Below are 15,615 nucleotides of genomic sequence, written 5' to 3'. Positions count from 1 at the left end.
TATCCAACTAATTAAAGAGTCTCCAAAGTTAAAATATTCTAAACATTTATAAATAAAATCCAAACGTACTTTATCGAAAGCTTTCTCAAAGGCAGCAAAAAAAAAAAAAAAAATGAAAGCAGAGGTTTTTGTTGAGTCATAATATTCAATTATTTCAATTATTTGTCTAATGCTGTCACTGATAGATCGACACTGTAAGAAGCCACACTGATCTGGATGAATAATATTGGGCAGTACTAGTTTTAATCTGTTTGCAAGACATTTGGCTAATATTTTAGCATCGTTACATTGTAGTGTGATTGGCCTCCAATTCTTTAGAGTAGTGGGATCTTTATACCTTCCACCTGAATCTTGTTTCAATAATAGTGAGATTAAACCTTCCTGTTGAGTTTCTGTAAGTTGTTTTTTGCTATATGACCAGTTGAAGGTGTTCAGCAAAGGTGTTTTAACAGACTCATAGAAGGTTTGATAAAAGTTTACAGGTATGCCATCGGCTCCTGGACTTTTTACCTTTTTCAAAGGAGTTAATAGCTGGATGTAATTCCATCCAGCGTAATAAGTCCCTCACAAGATTTTTTTCTTTCTCTGTTAACTTTACGGTATTATCGTCTTGAGAATTGGGGCTAGTATTTTGAGGCAATAAATCCTCTGGTGGGCTCTGTAAGGAGTACAATTTTGAAAAATAATTATGTTGTACCAGCAAAATTTCCCTTGGTTTTTTCAATGATTTTATTTCCTACTACAAGCTTCAAAACATTTTTCTTTACAGTATTTTTATACTGCAGATTTTAAAAATATTTGGTTGATCTCTCCCGATTTTTCCAGCCATTCTATTCTATTTCTCAAATATGATACGTTGGCTTTCTCTGCACATAGTCTTTCTAACTCTCTTTCCTTGTGCTCAAGATTGTCCAGTAGAGCTTGTGACACATTTGTATTATTGTCTACCAGTTCTGTTAAATCTTCTATCTCAGCTATCAATATTTTTTCTGTCTCCAAACGATTTTTATTTTTCCTTGAGCTGTATTGAATGCAGTGTCCCCTTAAGGTGTATTTTAAAAGCATCCCATATAATCAAAGGATCCGCTGTATCATTATTCACTACAAAGAAATCTTTTATGAATTTGTTTGTTGTATCTATAAACTCTTTATCCTTCATTAGCTTCTGATTTAATTTCCAGTATCCTGGACCCCTATGAAACGTTGTGGTACAAATGCTCAAGGTTATAAGATGATGATCTGACCTAAATCTCTCTTTAATCTCGACTTTATTCATTTTTGGAGTCAAAGAAAATGATGTTAAGAAATAATCTATTCTGCTAGCCTGATTTCCTCGTCTCCATGTATATCTTGTTTGCTTTGGATTTCGCAATCGCCATATGTCAATTAAATCTAGTGAGGTCATGAGGCCAGAAATAGCATTATATGCTCTAGAATGATAATTCTTAGTTTGTATGCCTTTTCGATCCAGATCTACATCCAACACAGTGTTGTAGTCTCCTGTCATTATCAAATTTTTTATCATGTAGTTTTTCTTTTCTTGCAACATGTTGAATATATCTTGAAAGAAGAGTGGATCATCAGAATGAGGTGCATACAGATTTACTAATACAAATTCTAGGCTATCCACCAATATATCTTGTATAATATATCTACCTGCTTGATGTATTATTGTATCTTTGACCACAATATCTACTTCCTTTTTATACATTATCATTACAACTTTAGAATTTGAGCATCCGTGTGAAAAGTATATGTTATCCCCTCCACTCTGTTTTCCATTTAATCTCATACAGTTGGGTAGAGTGAGTCTCTTGTAAACAAAATATATCATAGTTTTTATCCGTAAGCCAACTAATAAAGTGTCCCCTTTTCTTCCTATCAGCTAAACCGTTACAGTTGAAGCTTGATATTACTAACTTAGACATATTTGATCTTCAGTGGATTCTATACTTTCATGATTCTTGAAAAAAAAAAAAAGGATGGAAATAATAATAGTGACACCAAAACAACGGGAAGGGGCTGAAAATATTTCCTGTTTCTTCCATCCTCTGATGATATATTTTCTATTGTCATATTTCTCTCCCTTTTTAAATAGCGTCTAAGAGAAACATTTTACTATAACAAAACATCCAATCCCAATTTATGAGCGCAAAACTAAGAACAAAAGATCATCAATGCAGAAAATAAAAAAATGATGATCTTTTGTTCTTAGTTTTGCGCTCATAAATTGGGATTGGATGTTTTGTTATAGTAAAATGTTTCTCTTAGACGCTATTTAAAAAGGGAGAGAAATATGACAATAGAAAATATATCATCAGAGGATGGAAGAAACAGGAAATATTTTCAGCCCCTTCCCGTTGTTTTGGTGTCACTATTATTATTTCCATCCTTTTTTTTTTTTTCAAGAATCATGAAAGTATAGAATCCACTGAAGATCAAATATGTCTAAGTTAGTAATATCAAGCTTCAACTGTAACGGTTTAGCTGATAGGAAGAAAAGGGGACACTTTATTAGTTGGCTTACGGATAAAAACTATGATATATTTTGTTTACAAGAGACTCACTCTACCCAACTGTATGAGATTAAATGGAAAACAGAGTGGAGGGGATAACATATACTTTTCACACGGATGCTCAAATTCTAAAGTTGTAATGATAATGTATAAAAAGGAAGTAGATATTGTGGTCAAAGATACAATAATACATCAAGCAGGTAGATATATTATACAAGATATATTGGTGGATAGCCTAGAATTTGTATTAGTAAATCTGTATGCACCTCATTCTGATGATCCACTCTTCTTTCAAGATATATTCAACATGTTGCAAGAAAAGAAAAACTACATGATAAAAAATTTGATAATGACAGGAGACTACAACACTGTGTTGGATGTAGATCTGGATCGAAAAGGCATACAAACTAAGAATTATCATTCTAGAGCATATAATGCTATTTCTGGCCTCATGACCTCACTAGATTTAATTGACATATGGCGATTGCGAAATCCAAAGCAAACAAGATATACATGGAGACGAGGAAATCAGGCTAGCAGAATAGATTATTTCTTAACATCATTTTCTTTGACTCCAAAAATGAATAAAGTCGAGATTAAAGAGAGATTTAGGTCAGATCATCATCTTATAACCTTGAGCATTTGTACCACAACGTTTCATAGGGGTCCAGGATACTGGAAATTAAATCAGAAGCTAATGAAGGATAAAGAGTTTATAGATACAACAAACAAATTCATAAAAGATTTCTTTGTAGTGAATAATGATACAGCGGATCCTTTGATTATATGGGATGCTTTTAAAATACACCTTAAGGGGACACTGCATTCAATACAGCTCAAGGAAAAATAAAAATCGTTTGGAGACAGAAAAAATATTGATAGCTGAGATAGAAGATTTAACAGAACTGGTAGACAATAATACAAATGTGTCACAAGCTCTACTGGACAATCTTGAGCACAAGGAAAGAGAGTTAGAAAGACTATGTGCAGAGAAAGCCAACGTATCATATTTGAGAAATAGAATAGAATGGCTGGAAAAATCGGGAGAGATCAACCAAATATTTTTAAAATCTGCAGTATAAAAATACTGTAAAGAAAAATGTTTTGAAGCTTGTAGTAGGAAATAAAATCATTGAAAAAACCAAGGGAAATTTTGCTGGTACAACATAATTATTTTTCAAAATTGTACTCCTTACAGAGCCCACCAGAGGATTTATTGCCTCAAAATACTAGCCCCAATTCTCAAGACGATAATACCGTAAAGTTAACAGAGAAAGAAAAAAATCTTGTGAGGGACTTATTACGCTGGATGGAATTACATCCAGCTATTAACTCCTTTGAAAAAGGTAAAAAGTCCAGGAGCCGATGGCATACCTGTAAACTTTTATCAAACCTTCTATGAGTCTGTTAAAACACCTTTGCTGAACACCTTCAACTGGTCATATAGCAAAAAACAACTTACAGAAACTCAACAGGAAGGTTTAATCTCACTATTATTGAAACAAGATTCAGGTGGAAGGTATAAAGATCCCACTACTCTAAAGAATTGGAGGCCAATCACACTACAATGTAACGATGCTAAAATATTAGCCAAATGTCTTGCAAACAGATTAAAACTAGTACTGCCCAATATTATTCATCCAGATCAGTGTGGCTTCTTACAGTGTCGATCTATCAGTGACAGTATTAGACAAATAATTGAAATAATTGAATATTATGACTCAACAAAAACCTCTGCTTTCATTTTTTTTTTTTTTTTTGCTGCCTTTGAGAAAGCTTTCGATAAAGTACGTTTGGATTTTATTTATAAATGTTTAGAATATTTTAACTTTGGAGACTCTTTAATTAGTTGGATAAAAAGTAATGTATAGTAATCCAAAGTGTAAAATAATAAACAATGTTTTTTTTCTGAAACAATTAAGCAATATAGAAGATTGAAAGAAGGATGTCCACTGTCTGCGTATCTATTTATTATAGCTATAGAAATCTTAGCACAAAAAGTAAGAATGAATAACAACATAGAAGGTTTGAGAATAAATAGTTTGGAATCAAAAATATCAATGTATGCGGACGATGTAAACTTTCAAAATCAACCAAATGTTGCATCCTTTACTGCATTAGTTAAAGAGTTGAATAACTTCTCAGTAATTTCCTGACTAAAACCTAACTATGATAAATGTACTGTGCTGCGAATTGGATCTCTGAAAGGTACAAATTTTAATATCTATAGTAATCTGCCCACTAAAATGGTCAGATGGCCCAATAGATGTCATTGGTATACATATCCCTAAAGACATGGACCTTATCACGAAGGAAAACTTTGATAGAAAGCTACATACAGTAGACAGAAAATTAAAAAGTTTGGGGAATGACTAACTTAACTTTATATGGAAAAAAAAATAACCGTGATAAATTCCTTAGTGATTCCTCAGTTTATCTATATCCTCATGTCATTACCTACCCCAGGAGAGGAGCTGTTTAAAAAATATGAGCAAAATGTGTTCAATTTCATATGGGGTTGGAAGCCTGACAAAATTAAAAGAGCTTATCTGTATAATGATTACAAACACTGTGGACTTAAATTGTTAAACCTTAAGGCACTCAACTTTGCACTAAAAGCATCCCTTATACCAAAATGTATCTTAAATCCGCAGTGGTTTTCAGCAAAATGATTGAGGTCTGCTCATCCTCTGTTCCACAAAGAACTCTATCCTTACCTCCAGTTAACTGCTTTTCAGTTCACTATATTAAAGAGAAAGTCATTTCCATACTTATCCGGCTTTTTGGACGAGGTCATAGTCAGTTGGTTTCAATACCAATATCATCAACCAGTGTGAAGTTATGAAATCCAGAGCCAAGTGTTGTGGTATAATAGAAATATTTTGATTAATGATCACCGTATCTTTATTGAATCAATGTTTGAAAAAAGGAATATTATTTATAAATGACCTCTTGAATAGTGGGGGCGAAATCAAGACTTATGATGAATTTAAAATAGTATACGGTAATGTTTGTGACCTTTTTACATTTAATCAACTCTGTGCAGCTATACCTCAGATCTGGAAAAGGAGGCTATTATTATGTACAAAACAAGTGGCATGTTACCCCTACATTAAGGACACAACATGGATGAATAAGACAAAAATAAACAAGAAAATATATCAGTTATACATGCAACTTAAACACATTTCTGCTACACCAGTAGCTATCCAGTCAAAAATGGGGGTATTTGTTAGACAAATGTATCCCATGGAGGAAAGTATATGCATGTATTTACACAACTTCTTTTGATGTCTCCATTAGAATTTTACAACTAAAACTAATCTACAAATTCTTGCCTACTAAGAGAATGCTAAAAAAAATTAAAATGGGGCATCCAACAAGGTGACATATGTAGATTGTGTGAGGAGGAAGAGGAGTCAGACATTCATTTATTTTTGGTATTGTAAGGAAGTTACATTATTTTGGATTAACGTTGAAAAAAGTGGATCTCAGTCTACAAATCAAATTTCTATAGTTGTCCTTTATCTATAATGTTTGGTGATTTAAGGGGTGATGAAAAAAAAAAAGGAAAAGACCTGAACAACATCATCATTACGATGGGGAAAGCATTTATATTTAAAGCTATAAAAAGACAACAGTTAAACACTGAACATTTCAAAATGTTTTTGAAACATCAGTGGGTTCTTGAGAGGGATGTTAATAGAAATAAAAGAACAGAATATCATTTTTGATCATGGGTGGGCTACTTTGAGTCAGGGTGAGGATTGGAGTTAAACAAAATTAATTAATAAGTAATGTCGACAAAAAGGTCAACTAAAGGGATGTAAATATGTCCTTTTTTTTTTTTTTTTGTCTGTAAAATAGAATAGATAACTGTGTAAGCGAATGTGTCTAAGTGGATATCTATATGTAAGCGGGTGTGGATATAGACATATGTATATACTGTATGTGTGTGTGTGTGTGTATCTACACACATAGTCAAAATTGTTGGTACCCTTCCGTTAAAGAAAGAATAAAAAAAAACAATGGTCACTGAAATAACTTGAAACTGACAAAAAAAGTAATAATAAATAAAAATGTATTGAAAATGAACTAATGAAAATCAGCTAATGTTTTTGAATTTTGGTTCAGAATCATTTAAAAAAAACAAACTAATGAAGCTGGCCTGGACAAAATGATGGTACCCCTAGAAAAGATTGAAAATAATTTGACCATAGGGGCACATTAAACATTGGCTGTGTCTAAGTGGATATCTATATGTAAGCGGGTGTGGATATAGACATATGTATATACTGTATGTGTGTGTGTGTGTGTGTGTGTGTGTGTGTGTGTATCTACACACATAGTCAAAATTGTTGGTACCCTTCCGTTAAAGAAAGAATAAAAAAAAACAATGGTCACTGAAATAACTTGAAACTGACAAAAAAGTAATAATAAATAAAAATGTATTGAAAATGAACTAATGAAAATCAGCTAATGTTTTTGAATTTTGGTTCAGAATCATTTAAAAAAACAAACTAATGAAGCTGGCCTGGACAAAAATGATGGTACCCCTAGAAAAGATTGAAAATAATTTGACCATAGGGACACATTAAACATTGGTATCATGGTGTGTACCACACTGAACATGGACCACAGAAAGCTAAGGAGAGAGTTGTCTCAGGAGATTAGAAAGAAAATTATAGACAAGCATGTTAAAGGTAAAAGCTATAAGACCATCTCCAAGCAGCCTGATGTGTTTAGGCAGTTGATCGCACGCTAAAATACCCAAGAAATTTGTCCCATTAATAATTATTTTTCTAACAATGCTAGTTAGTTCTATAGTATTCATAGTGTTTTAGTAGTAGTCCATGAGCCATTTTCTCCTGTTTGAGCCAAAGTGGACTTAATGGCAGACAACCCCGGAGGACACCAAATCATAAAAAAGTGAGACTGGAATATGCCAAAATGCATATTGACAAGCCACAAAGCTTCTTGGAGAATGTCTTTTGGACAGATGAGACAAAACTGGGGCTTTTTGGCAAGTCACATCAGCTCTATGTTCACAGACGCCAAAAATGAAGCATCCAAAGAAAAGAACACTGTACCTAATGTGCAAAATGCAAGAGTGGCGTTAGGAAAAGCGTCCTCTTCAAAAGTTGTGAAGTTTGGTAAACACGACCTCAGCTGAATGCTGACTATATACACAAAGTGTAGGTAAAAGATGGAGCTAGTGACATCTCATGAATACGCATGGTTGACAGGCCTTGAGGTTGCCCCATTCGCACTACATACATTTTTTTTTTTTTTTTTTTAAAACCCACTATATTGTAACTCTACCGACATTGCACCGCTTTTTTTTTTTTTGGGAGATGACTACAAGCAAAATTAGTGGTGTACTAACACACATCTACCAATTTAAAATGTTAACAAATCATTACAGCACAGATACATCTCCTAAAGAATTTTAGGAGATGGCATACAAGAGATGACCCCCATCCCGCTCACATCCACCCCATTTGTCCCTGGATACATGCTGATATCTATTACAAACAATACCACCCCATACCCCACCCCCTCTCACAGATACATCTCATAAAGAATTTTAGGAGATGACATGAAGGAGATGACATACTTCCCTTCTCACACCATTTGTCCTGGATACATGTTAATATCGACTACGAACAACGCTAATCCATACACCCTCTCACAAACAAACATATGGTTACAGGATCCATGCTGCTATAGCCTGCAAACAGTACCAACCACCACAGCATCAAAAGCCATAAACATTTTGACCACAGCACACTAGGCTTTGTTTGAACTTTTAATGATACTGTAATAAAAAAGACACCTCTTGGATACAACGGAGTTCACATATAGGGATACAACTGTGTTTTGTTCACTGAACCAGTATCAACAGGAGGGGGTCTTCTTTTGTTTACTGAGCAACTGATAACATCTTGGATACAACCTACTTTTTTTTTTATCTGACTCAGGATCAACAGTATGGGTCTTCTGTGGAAACACCAAAAAGCAAAAACATTTGGTCACAGGGACCAGGGGTTTGTTTGAACTTTTAATGATACTGTAATAAAAGACACATATTGGGATACAACTGTATTTTTTATCTGCATCAGGATCCACAGGATGGGGTCTTTCTTTTTTTGTTGTGGAGCAACTGATAACACCTTACAGCAGACACCTTTGGACAACTACCAATAATTAACATCAGCCCTAGGGTTACAAAAAGGACACCAGGGTCACCAAGGGTTCACCTGTATCCCCACACACACACACACACGCGCGCGCGCGCATGCTCACGTGCACGCGCATTTCACATGCACGCGCAAACGAACCAGTCCTATACTACTCACAAGTGTCTGGTGCATTAAGACACCCACTAGGGGACACAGTTTAAGTTATAATAGTAATAAATACGTTAATAAATGTGCCCTCTCTCCCGGTTTATTATAAGAATTCCGTATTAGGGGAGTGTTATTTAAGATATTTAGATATTATATTGTTTTGATACAAGTATTTATCATTCTTATATTACTATATATACTTATATTTTTGATACATTTAAATGGACACGGTTACTGATGTAATGTCATAAATGACTATTTATATATACTTTGCTCTTTTTATTGTTATATAATTGTGAACCCTGTCTACATGCAGCTTATTGTCCCTAAGAGAATGTGAGGCTTTGTGCTGTTTGACTCTGATGAAGACGCACTTGACGTTAGTCCTCTCAAAATGTTTGTTGTCTTAAATCTGTGTGCTCCAGTATACTTTGACCAAATCTCTGAACTCTCTCCCGATATAATGTGAATGTGTGTGACAAAATGATGCAGTTGCTGCATGGTAATGTAACTGAACGGGCATATGATTTCTCAAAGTTTTCCAAAATATAGTAGTGTATTCATGTGCCAGGATGTAGATTTTTGTTCACAGCTTTGTAGGCTAAATGAAAGAAGTTAGGAACTTTTTTCAGAGTGTACATTTTGATATCGTTTTTATTGCAGGTTTGGTTTTCTGAGTCTATACAGTAGTTTACGTATGCACTGCTGTCTGGCAGCCAGATGTCAGTCCTGGATGTCTGACCCTGCAAGAAGCACAAGAATGCACCTGAACTTTTAAATCAGTCTGCGCTTTCAGCTGCATAACAATAATGTAACTTTGACTAAAATGTCGATCATCGTGTTTAGGTTACTAAGTTGGTAAGGCAGGCTATACATGAACAGGATTTGCAGCAAATTAGTTAAAAGACAAAAACATTGTCTTTTACGATTATTTCATACAGAAATGAATGCAGCATAATACAAACGTATGTCATGTTTATGGTTATTCGGACAGAGTGTGTAACAAGGCAAACAAGAATCCAGAGCCAAGTGTTTGAACCTGGTTAATACTGAACTAATCACACTCAAAAACGTGTGCCAAATTATTTAATTATGGCTGGATTGTCGGGCCACAGTGGCAGCATTTCTAAGCGGTGTCATTTTCAGAGGCACCATTTTCATCAAAGTGTGAAAATCCTGAGTATCACTCAGTAGCCACATCAAGCTGTTCGCCGCTCTCATCAATCCAAACAGAGAGCAGGAAGCAGACGTGTTCAGTGATATTCTGGCTTTGAATGATTACACAGCTGAATAGTGATGGATGGGCCTGCAGACTGTACAGATATCTCTTCAAGTCTGATTGTGCTGGTCCATTCAGAATGAAATTCTCCTGGGGAGGTTATTAGCTAAAGTCTCATCAATTATCAGAATCATCACAATCACAATCAGTTTCTGCAAACCATGGATACGTTGAATGCCGATGTTTCGGAACCAAAATTATGTTTCATATCAGCCTCGTATAACGCTTGCAGAAACGCAACGCCACGTGGTTAACGTTGTGAAACGATTGCTTAGGCTTAGGCAACAAAACTACTTGGTTAAGGTTGGAAAAAAGATCATGGCTTGTGTTTAAATAATAATGTAACAATGTAACGTAACAACGCAACAAAACCACTATAGTTAGGTTTAGGAAAGAAATACATGGTTGTGGTTAAAATTACTACGCTTGTACAGTGAAAATGACACTGAATGTTGTGAACACGGTAAGGATATCACAAGAACCGATACTTCGGTACCAAGTCGATGCCAAAATTTGGCGTGACGGTACTCTTTTTCTACAGTACCGAAGGTACCGTACGATGCCTGTAATGGTCATTGGTAGTGATGTGACAGTGAGGAAAATGTTCCCACCGGTTAATAAACTTGTGACAACACCTGTGTTACCGATTACCGGTTACTGCTCCGTGCACACCGGCTGTGACGGCTCCATCCAGCGATTACCTCATTAACGTTATAGTTCCCTTATAGCATTGGGATTAAACGTGAAATATTGCCAAATAGGTGCGTTTGCTTTTCGCTTCGACAATAAATCCTTTGCCTCTTGCTCCTGCTACTCTGAGCTGACGGACCAGATGCATTCACGGTCAGTATGTAGTGTCCGTCGTCTGACTATCGATTGATAACACGCCGCTGATACGCCAAAATGAACAAAATAGGTCAATTATTTTTATTTATAACTGAAAGGCTACATTCCTCTGTTTTTTGTAATGTTCAAATGTTTTTAATAAAAGAGTACGTGTTGAATTACATGGGATTTATTGTTGTGGTTGTTTTGTTTTTTTACCGTGGTATCGAGAATCGTGGAAATTCACTGTTATTGGTATCGACTACTAGATTTATGGTATCGTAACATCCCTAGAACACGGATGAAAGCCTTGTGTTTGTTGGACACATCCACCTCCCCTCCCGCCCGCCCGGTGTGTGTCGTTTCGCTATTTAAACTACATCACTTGCTTGTTGACATTCAATATATCCCTGGTTCGCAGAAACATCCAATACCGACATTTTTTCCAGGTGACTGAGCTGGGCAAATATGTGTGTAATGTCCATTTTTCTGCTCTGACTCATATGGAATGAGTATTTAAGAAACACATACTGTATATGTGTATTATTGCTGAACTATTTGGTTTAAGGAGAGGATGACGAGGACCCTGGACAAGAGACTGAATGAACATCAGAAACAGAAAACCTCAACCGTCTGTGAGGAACAAAATCGACCACAGCATCGACGGAGAGGAGGTCAAAGGTCATCGAACGGAACGGCCAGAGAAGGATCAAGGAAGCTGCTATGAGACCGTGAGATGCACTTGAAACTTCTGAAAGCTAGTAAGTGGGCTGTTTAGCTTTGATTCATATTATGAAATTTGCTAATTACATCTACAAAACATATGACAAATCACACATACATATTTAAATGTAGAATATAAGTCCATGTTGCAGAGATACTACCCATGTGAGTTCAACTCTGTGCCACCAACACAGAGAGAGAGAGAGACAGTGAGGATGATGCAGTGTAGGCAGTGGAATGACAGCCGGTTAAAGAGAATTGGAGCAGACTTATTATGATGACTCAGAGTTACAGTGCAGACACCTCATGTGATGCAGAGGAAGATGTGGCGCTGGAAAAAGAACAAAGGGAGACGACTTTTACGGTAGCATATGAAAAAAGGGACGAGGAGGGCTGTGGCATAATGAGAAAATATATCTTGTAGAATCTTGTTTGCAAGTAAATTATTTTTATAGACAACATTTAGGTCTAGACATTGAATATAAAGCAGACAAGATCCTTTACAATTGGCATGAAAATAGTGACTTAATTCAGCATATTCAGGACACAGTAGGACATTTTAATGAAGCAGTCAGATTGAAGTTTCTTGCCTGATCTTATTCTCGTTGATCATAGAGAGAGAATTACATAATCAGGGGGAGGTTTCGCTTTTTCAGACTGTCTGAATCCGTCATTGTGGTAAAGAAGAAATATTTGCTTTGAAGCAGAAAGGCTAGACAAAAAAATATGACAGTTGTCCATCATCCTCTTTGAGGAGTCCATTCAAAATGCAAAATACACTGACTGCATTCAGTGCATTGAGCAGCTTCCACTGAAAGAGCTTATTAACATACCAAAAGCAGGTCTCGTGGGTAGAGAGAGAAAAATTACAATTACCTGCAGAAGTATAATCAATGCTAATACTGCTGCGAGTGTGTGCACACACGCGTACACAACAAACAGGCATGCACAGATGCAGCAGGTGTGTAGTACATGCATAATATATGTGCTTGTGTTTGCATACAGCAGACATCTTTTTACTGTCGGAAAGGTCACGGATGATGAACCATGTGTATTATTTCTCACTGGATCAACAGAAATATTGACATAATCTCACCCTCAGGGAAAGAATGCAGGCGTCATGGTGACCCAATGAGAAAAAACAAAGCATCATTGGTAAGTAAAATGAACTACTGTTGGAGAAGTCTTTGACTTACAAACACATATCACTCTCTATTTATATGTAGGACATTCTGTTGCTACAAATACTCTGCAACACCCCCTCAGTAATCCCTCTGAGTTCCAGCTTGTTAGATTTTTGTGTGCCACTTTTTGATTCAGCGGTTTTCTGTTTCTTGGCCACACAATATCAGCCAGCATTGCTCATGTAGATAGCTTTTAAAGCTGTGCAGTTGTCCTGAGAGATATATATCCAGGATACAATGTAGATATCTGAAAGCCTAAACTTTTATTTCCTGTCATTCATTTCCTGACCCCACCTCTTTCCCCACCGACGACGGCAGGCTCGATAAGCCGCATGTTGCCGGCTTGTATTGGTTGATAATAGACATTTTGGTTCCTCGGTTTCCCTTCAGCTAAAATATAGCCCCAGCAAAGTCTGCTGCTCCAGACAAAGAGGTGGTTCATAATTAAGGCATTAATAATAAGGAGCCCCTAACCTCTTAGCAGCCTGCTATTTTTAATAGCAGGGAGTTAAGACTGGATTTAAAGCCCGGGCTTAGCTTATCAGACAGTACCTGCAACGCTGGAGGGTATCAGGAGGGCAAACCATTTCTCAGTTTGATCAAAGAGAATCAGTAACCAAATTTCTAAAAATAGTATACTGTATATAGGATGAAAATCAAGTATGAGAATTAACTGAACGCTATAAAGCAGTCTCCATCATTGCTTCTTTCTCCTGGCTTGCATAATGGCCCTTAGCATTTACATCCCATACTGTATTAACCTACAATCTGCACATACTCAAACTCACTCTGTGTTATTCGAATATTTGGTTATCAGTATAAAACAGGGTGAACCCTTACTATTGCTTATTATTTATTTGTCTTGTATTAGGAAATCTGCAATTGCACACTGTGTGTTTGTGTGTGTGTGAGAGAGAGAGAGAGAGAGAGTGGCTGGCGGCAGTATCTTTTTATTCTAGCAGTGGGGGTACAGAAATATTCCATAAGTTGTTTGTTTTGTTCATAGCAACAACATGATTGCTCAATTGCACTGAATCCAACATAATAATATTCTGCATACTCTCAGTGTTATGCTGTTACAGGGAAATTAATGAGCAGCAAACTATGTGCCTCATCCACCAATATATTCCCAAGTTTTTTCTTAAATTAGTTCTTGAGAAAGGTCCAAAGAAAGGTCTACGACAGATTTATGACATGTTCTAAAAGAGGACCTATTATGCTTATTTTCAGGTTCATATTTGTATTTTGGGTTTCTACTAGAACATATTTACTTGCTTTAATGTTCAAAAGCACTTTATTTTTCTCATACCAGCTGTGCTGCAGCACCTCTTTCACCCTCTGTCTGAAACGCTCTGCTCTGATTGGTCAGCTGGTCCAGCTCTGTTTTTATTGGTGAACCGAACCAAACTCTTTGGACTTCGCTCCGCTCTAACTAGCTTTGTTTGAGGGTGTGCCAAACAAGCCGCCAGGCAGGTATTATGCAAATGTGTTACTTGGTGACATCACCATGTTACAGAAGAAAAGGCGGGACTTCAAGCAAGGTGTTTCAGGCAGTTCAGGAGCAGTGTTTCTGTGGGGGAGAGTAACTCCCTCTGGTGTGAACTTTGGGCTTTGTAACTTTGCAGACCTTTTACATGCACAGAAAACTATATAACACACTAAAGGAAAGAGAAAAAGTGAAAAGCATAATAAGTCCCCTTTAAACCACATAGCTGTTTGTACCTGTGTTCTTATAAGGATGAATCCCATTGTCCTTGTAAAGTGAATGCTGGTTGATCCTAATTAGCCATAGAAAGGTGCCGTGTGCACACACAGAAATTGAAAAGAAAAGTTGAGAGAATTAAATCAAGATGCCCAAATAAACGTTTAAAGACCAGACTCTGAACGTAAAAAAAACAACATAACAAACTTCAATAGTTCTGAAGTGGAGGTACTTCTGCATGAAGTGAAGGGCAAACAGCCTGTCATATTTAGTAATGTCAGTAGTGAATGTAAGATAACACAAAAAAGATGCTTTGGATGCTGTTGAAGTGTTATTGTAGAGTTTATCTATTTAAAAAAAAAAGACCATAATGCATGGAAAATAATGAAAAATGTATTATTATTTATTTAAATATATAATAAATGATAAAATATAATTGTAATTTAAATCCTATATCATAGAACTGTACAATTGAAGAAAATGCAATAACTAGTTATTTAGCACAGAAATGTCAGCACTCAAATGTGCGTAAGTCTTGAGAATGCGTAAATTCTGTTCTTATGTAAGACCAAATAATAATGAGGAAAAACTGCGTAAGTGGGTTTAAAGAAGAAATTCTTCTCAAGAATGGTTGGTGAATAAGGCCAATGTGATTAAAAATGTCACTAAATTATGCTTAATGTTATTGAAGACACGGATCCAGTACAGTAGATATTATTCATAAATCTGACACTATTCTCCTCTCTGTTCCTCAAGCTCACTCGGTCTGTGAGGTTTAACTGACAACTCTTTAAAATCTCTCCACAAATAATTTTTCATAGTGACAAAAATGTAACATGTTTTCCACGGATGTCAGTTTCTGTCATTGAAAAACTCACAGTACAACTGAAAGACTTTAGCACATAGGCTTAAATAACCATGTCTAATATAAATTTTTCTTCTCATAGTTGTCATAATGCCAGTGTTACATTTTTATGCATTTGTATTATCTGGTTGATTTAACACTCAAAACATCTAATCCTCTAAAGCTGTCATG

At 35.9% G+C, this 15,615-nt stretch overlaps 1 protein-coding gene across 4 annotated transcripts in view; it reads left to right on the top strand.

Annotated features, from left to right (window-relative positions):
* LOC141752829 (short transient receptor potential channel 4-like) overlaps window positions 1-15,615 on the top strand; it is a 99,621-nt gene that overhangs the window by 5,886 nt on the left and 78,120 nt on the right. For 2 of the 4 annotated variants that reach the window (XM_074611040.1, XM_074611038.1), the window contains exons 2-3: window positions 11,392-11,731; window positions 12,796-12,848. The exons of 1 other annotated variant lie outside the window; for it this stretch is intronic. The gene's annotated coding sequence lies outside the window, so the exon portion shown is untranslated. The remainder of the gene's footprint in view (window positions 1-11,391; window positions 11,732-12,795; window positions 12,849-15,615) is intronic. One more of the 4 variants, XM_074611039.1, reaches the window with a different exon arrangement.

Source organism: Sebastes fasciatus, chromosome 16 (genome assembly GCF_043250625.1).
Source record: "Sebastes fasciatus isolate fSebFas1 chromosome 16, fSebFas1.pri, whole genome shotgun sequence".
NCBI classification, from domain to species: domain Eukaryota; kingdom Metazoa; phylum Chordata; class Actinopteri; order Perciformes; family Sebastidae; genus Sebastes; species Sebastes fasciatus.
The sequence above is the reverse complement of the archived record's forward strand: the minus strand, read 5'-3'. Positions and strand labels throughout refer to the sequence as shown.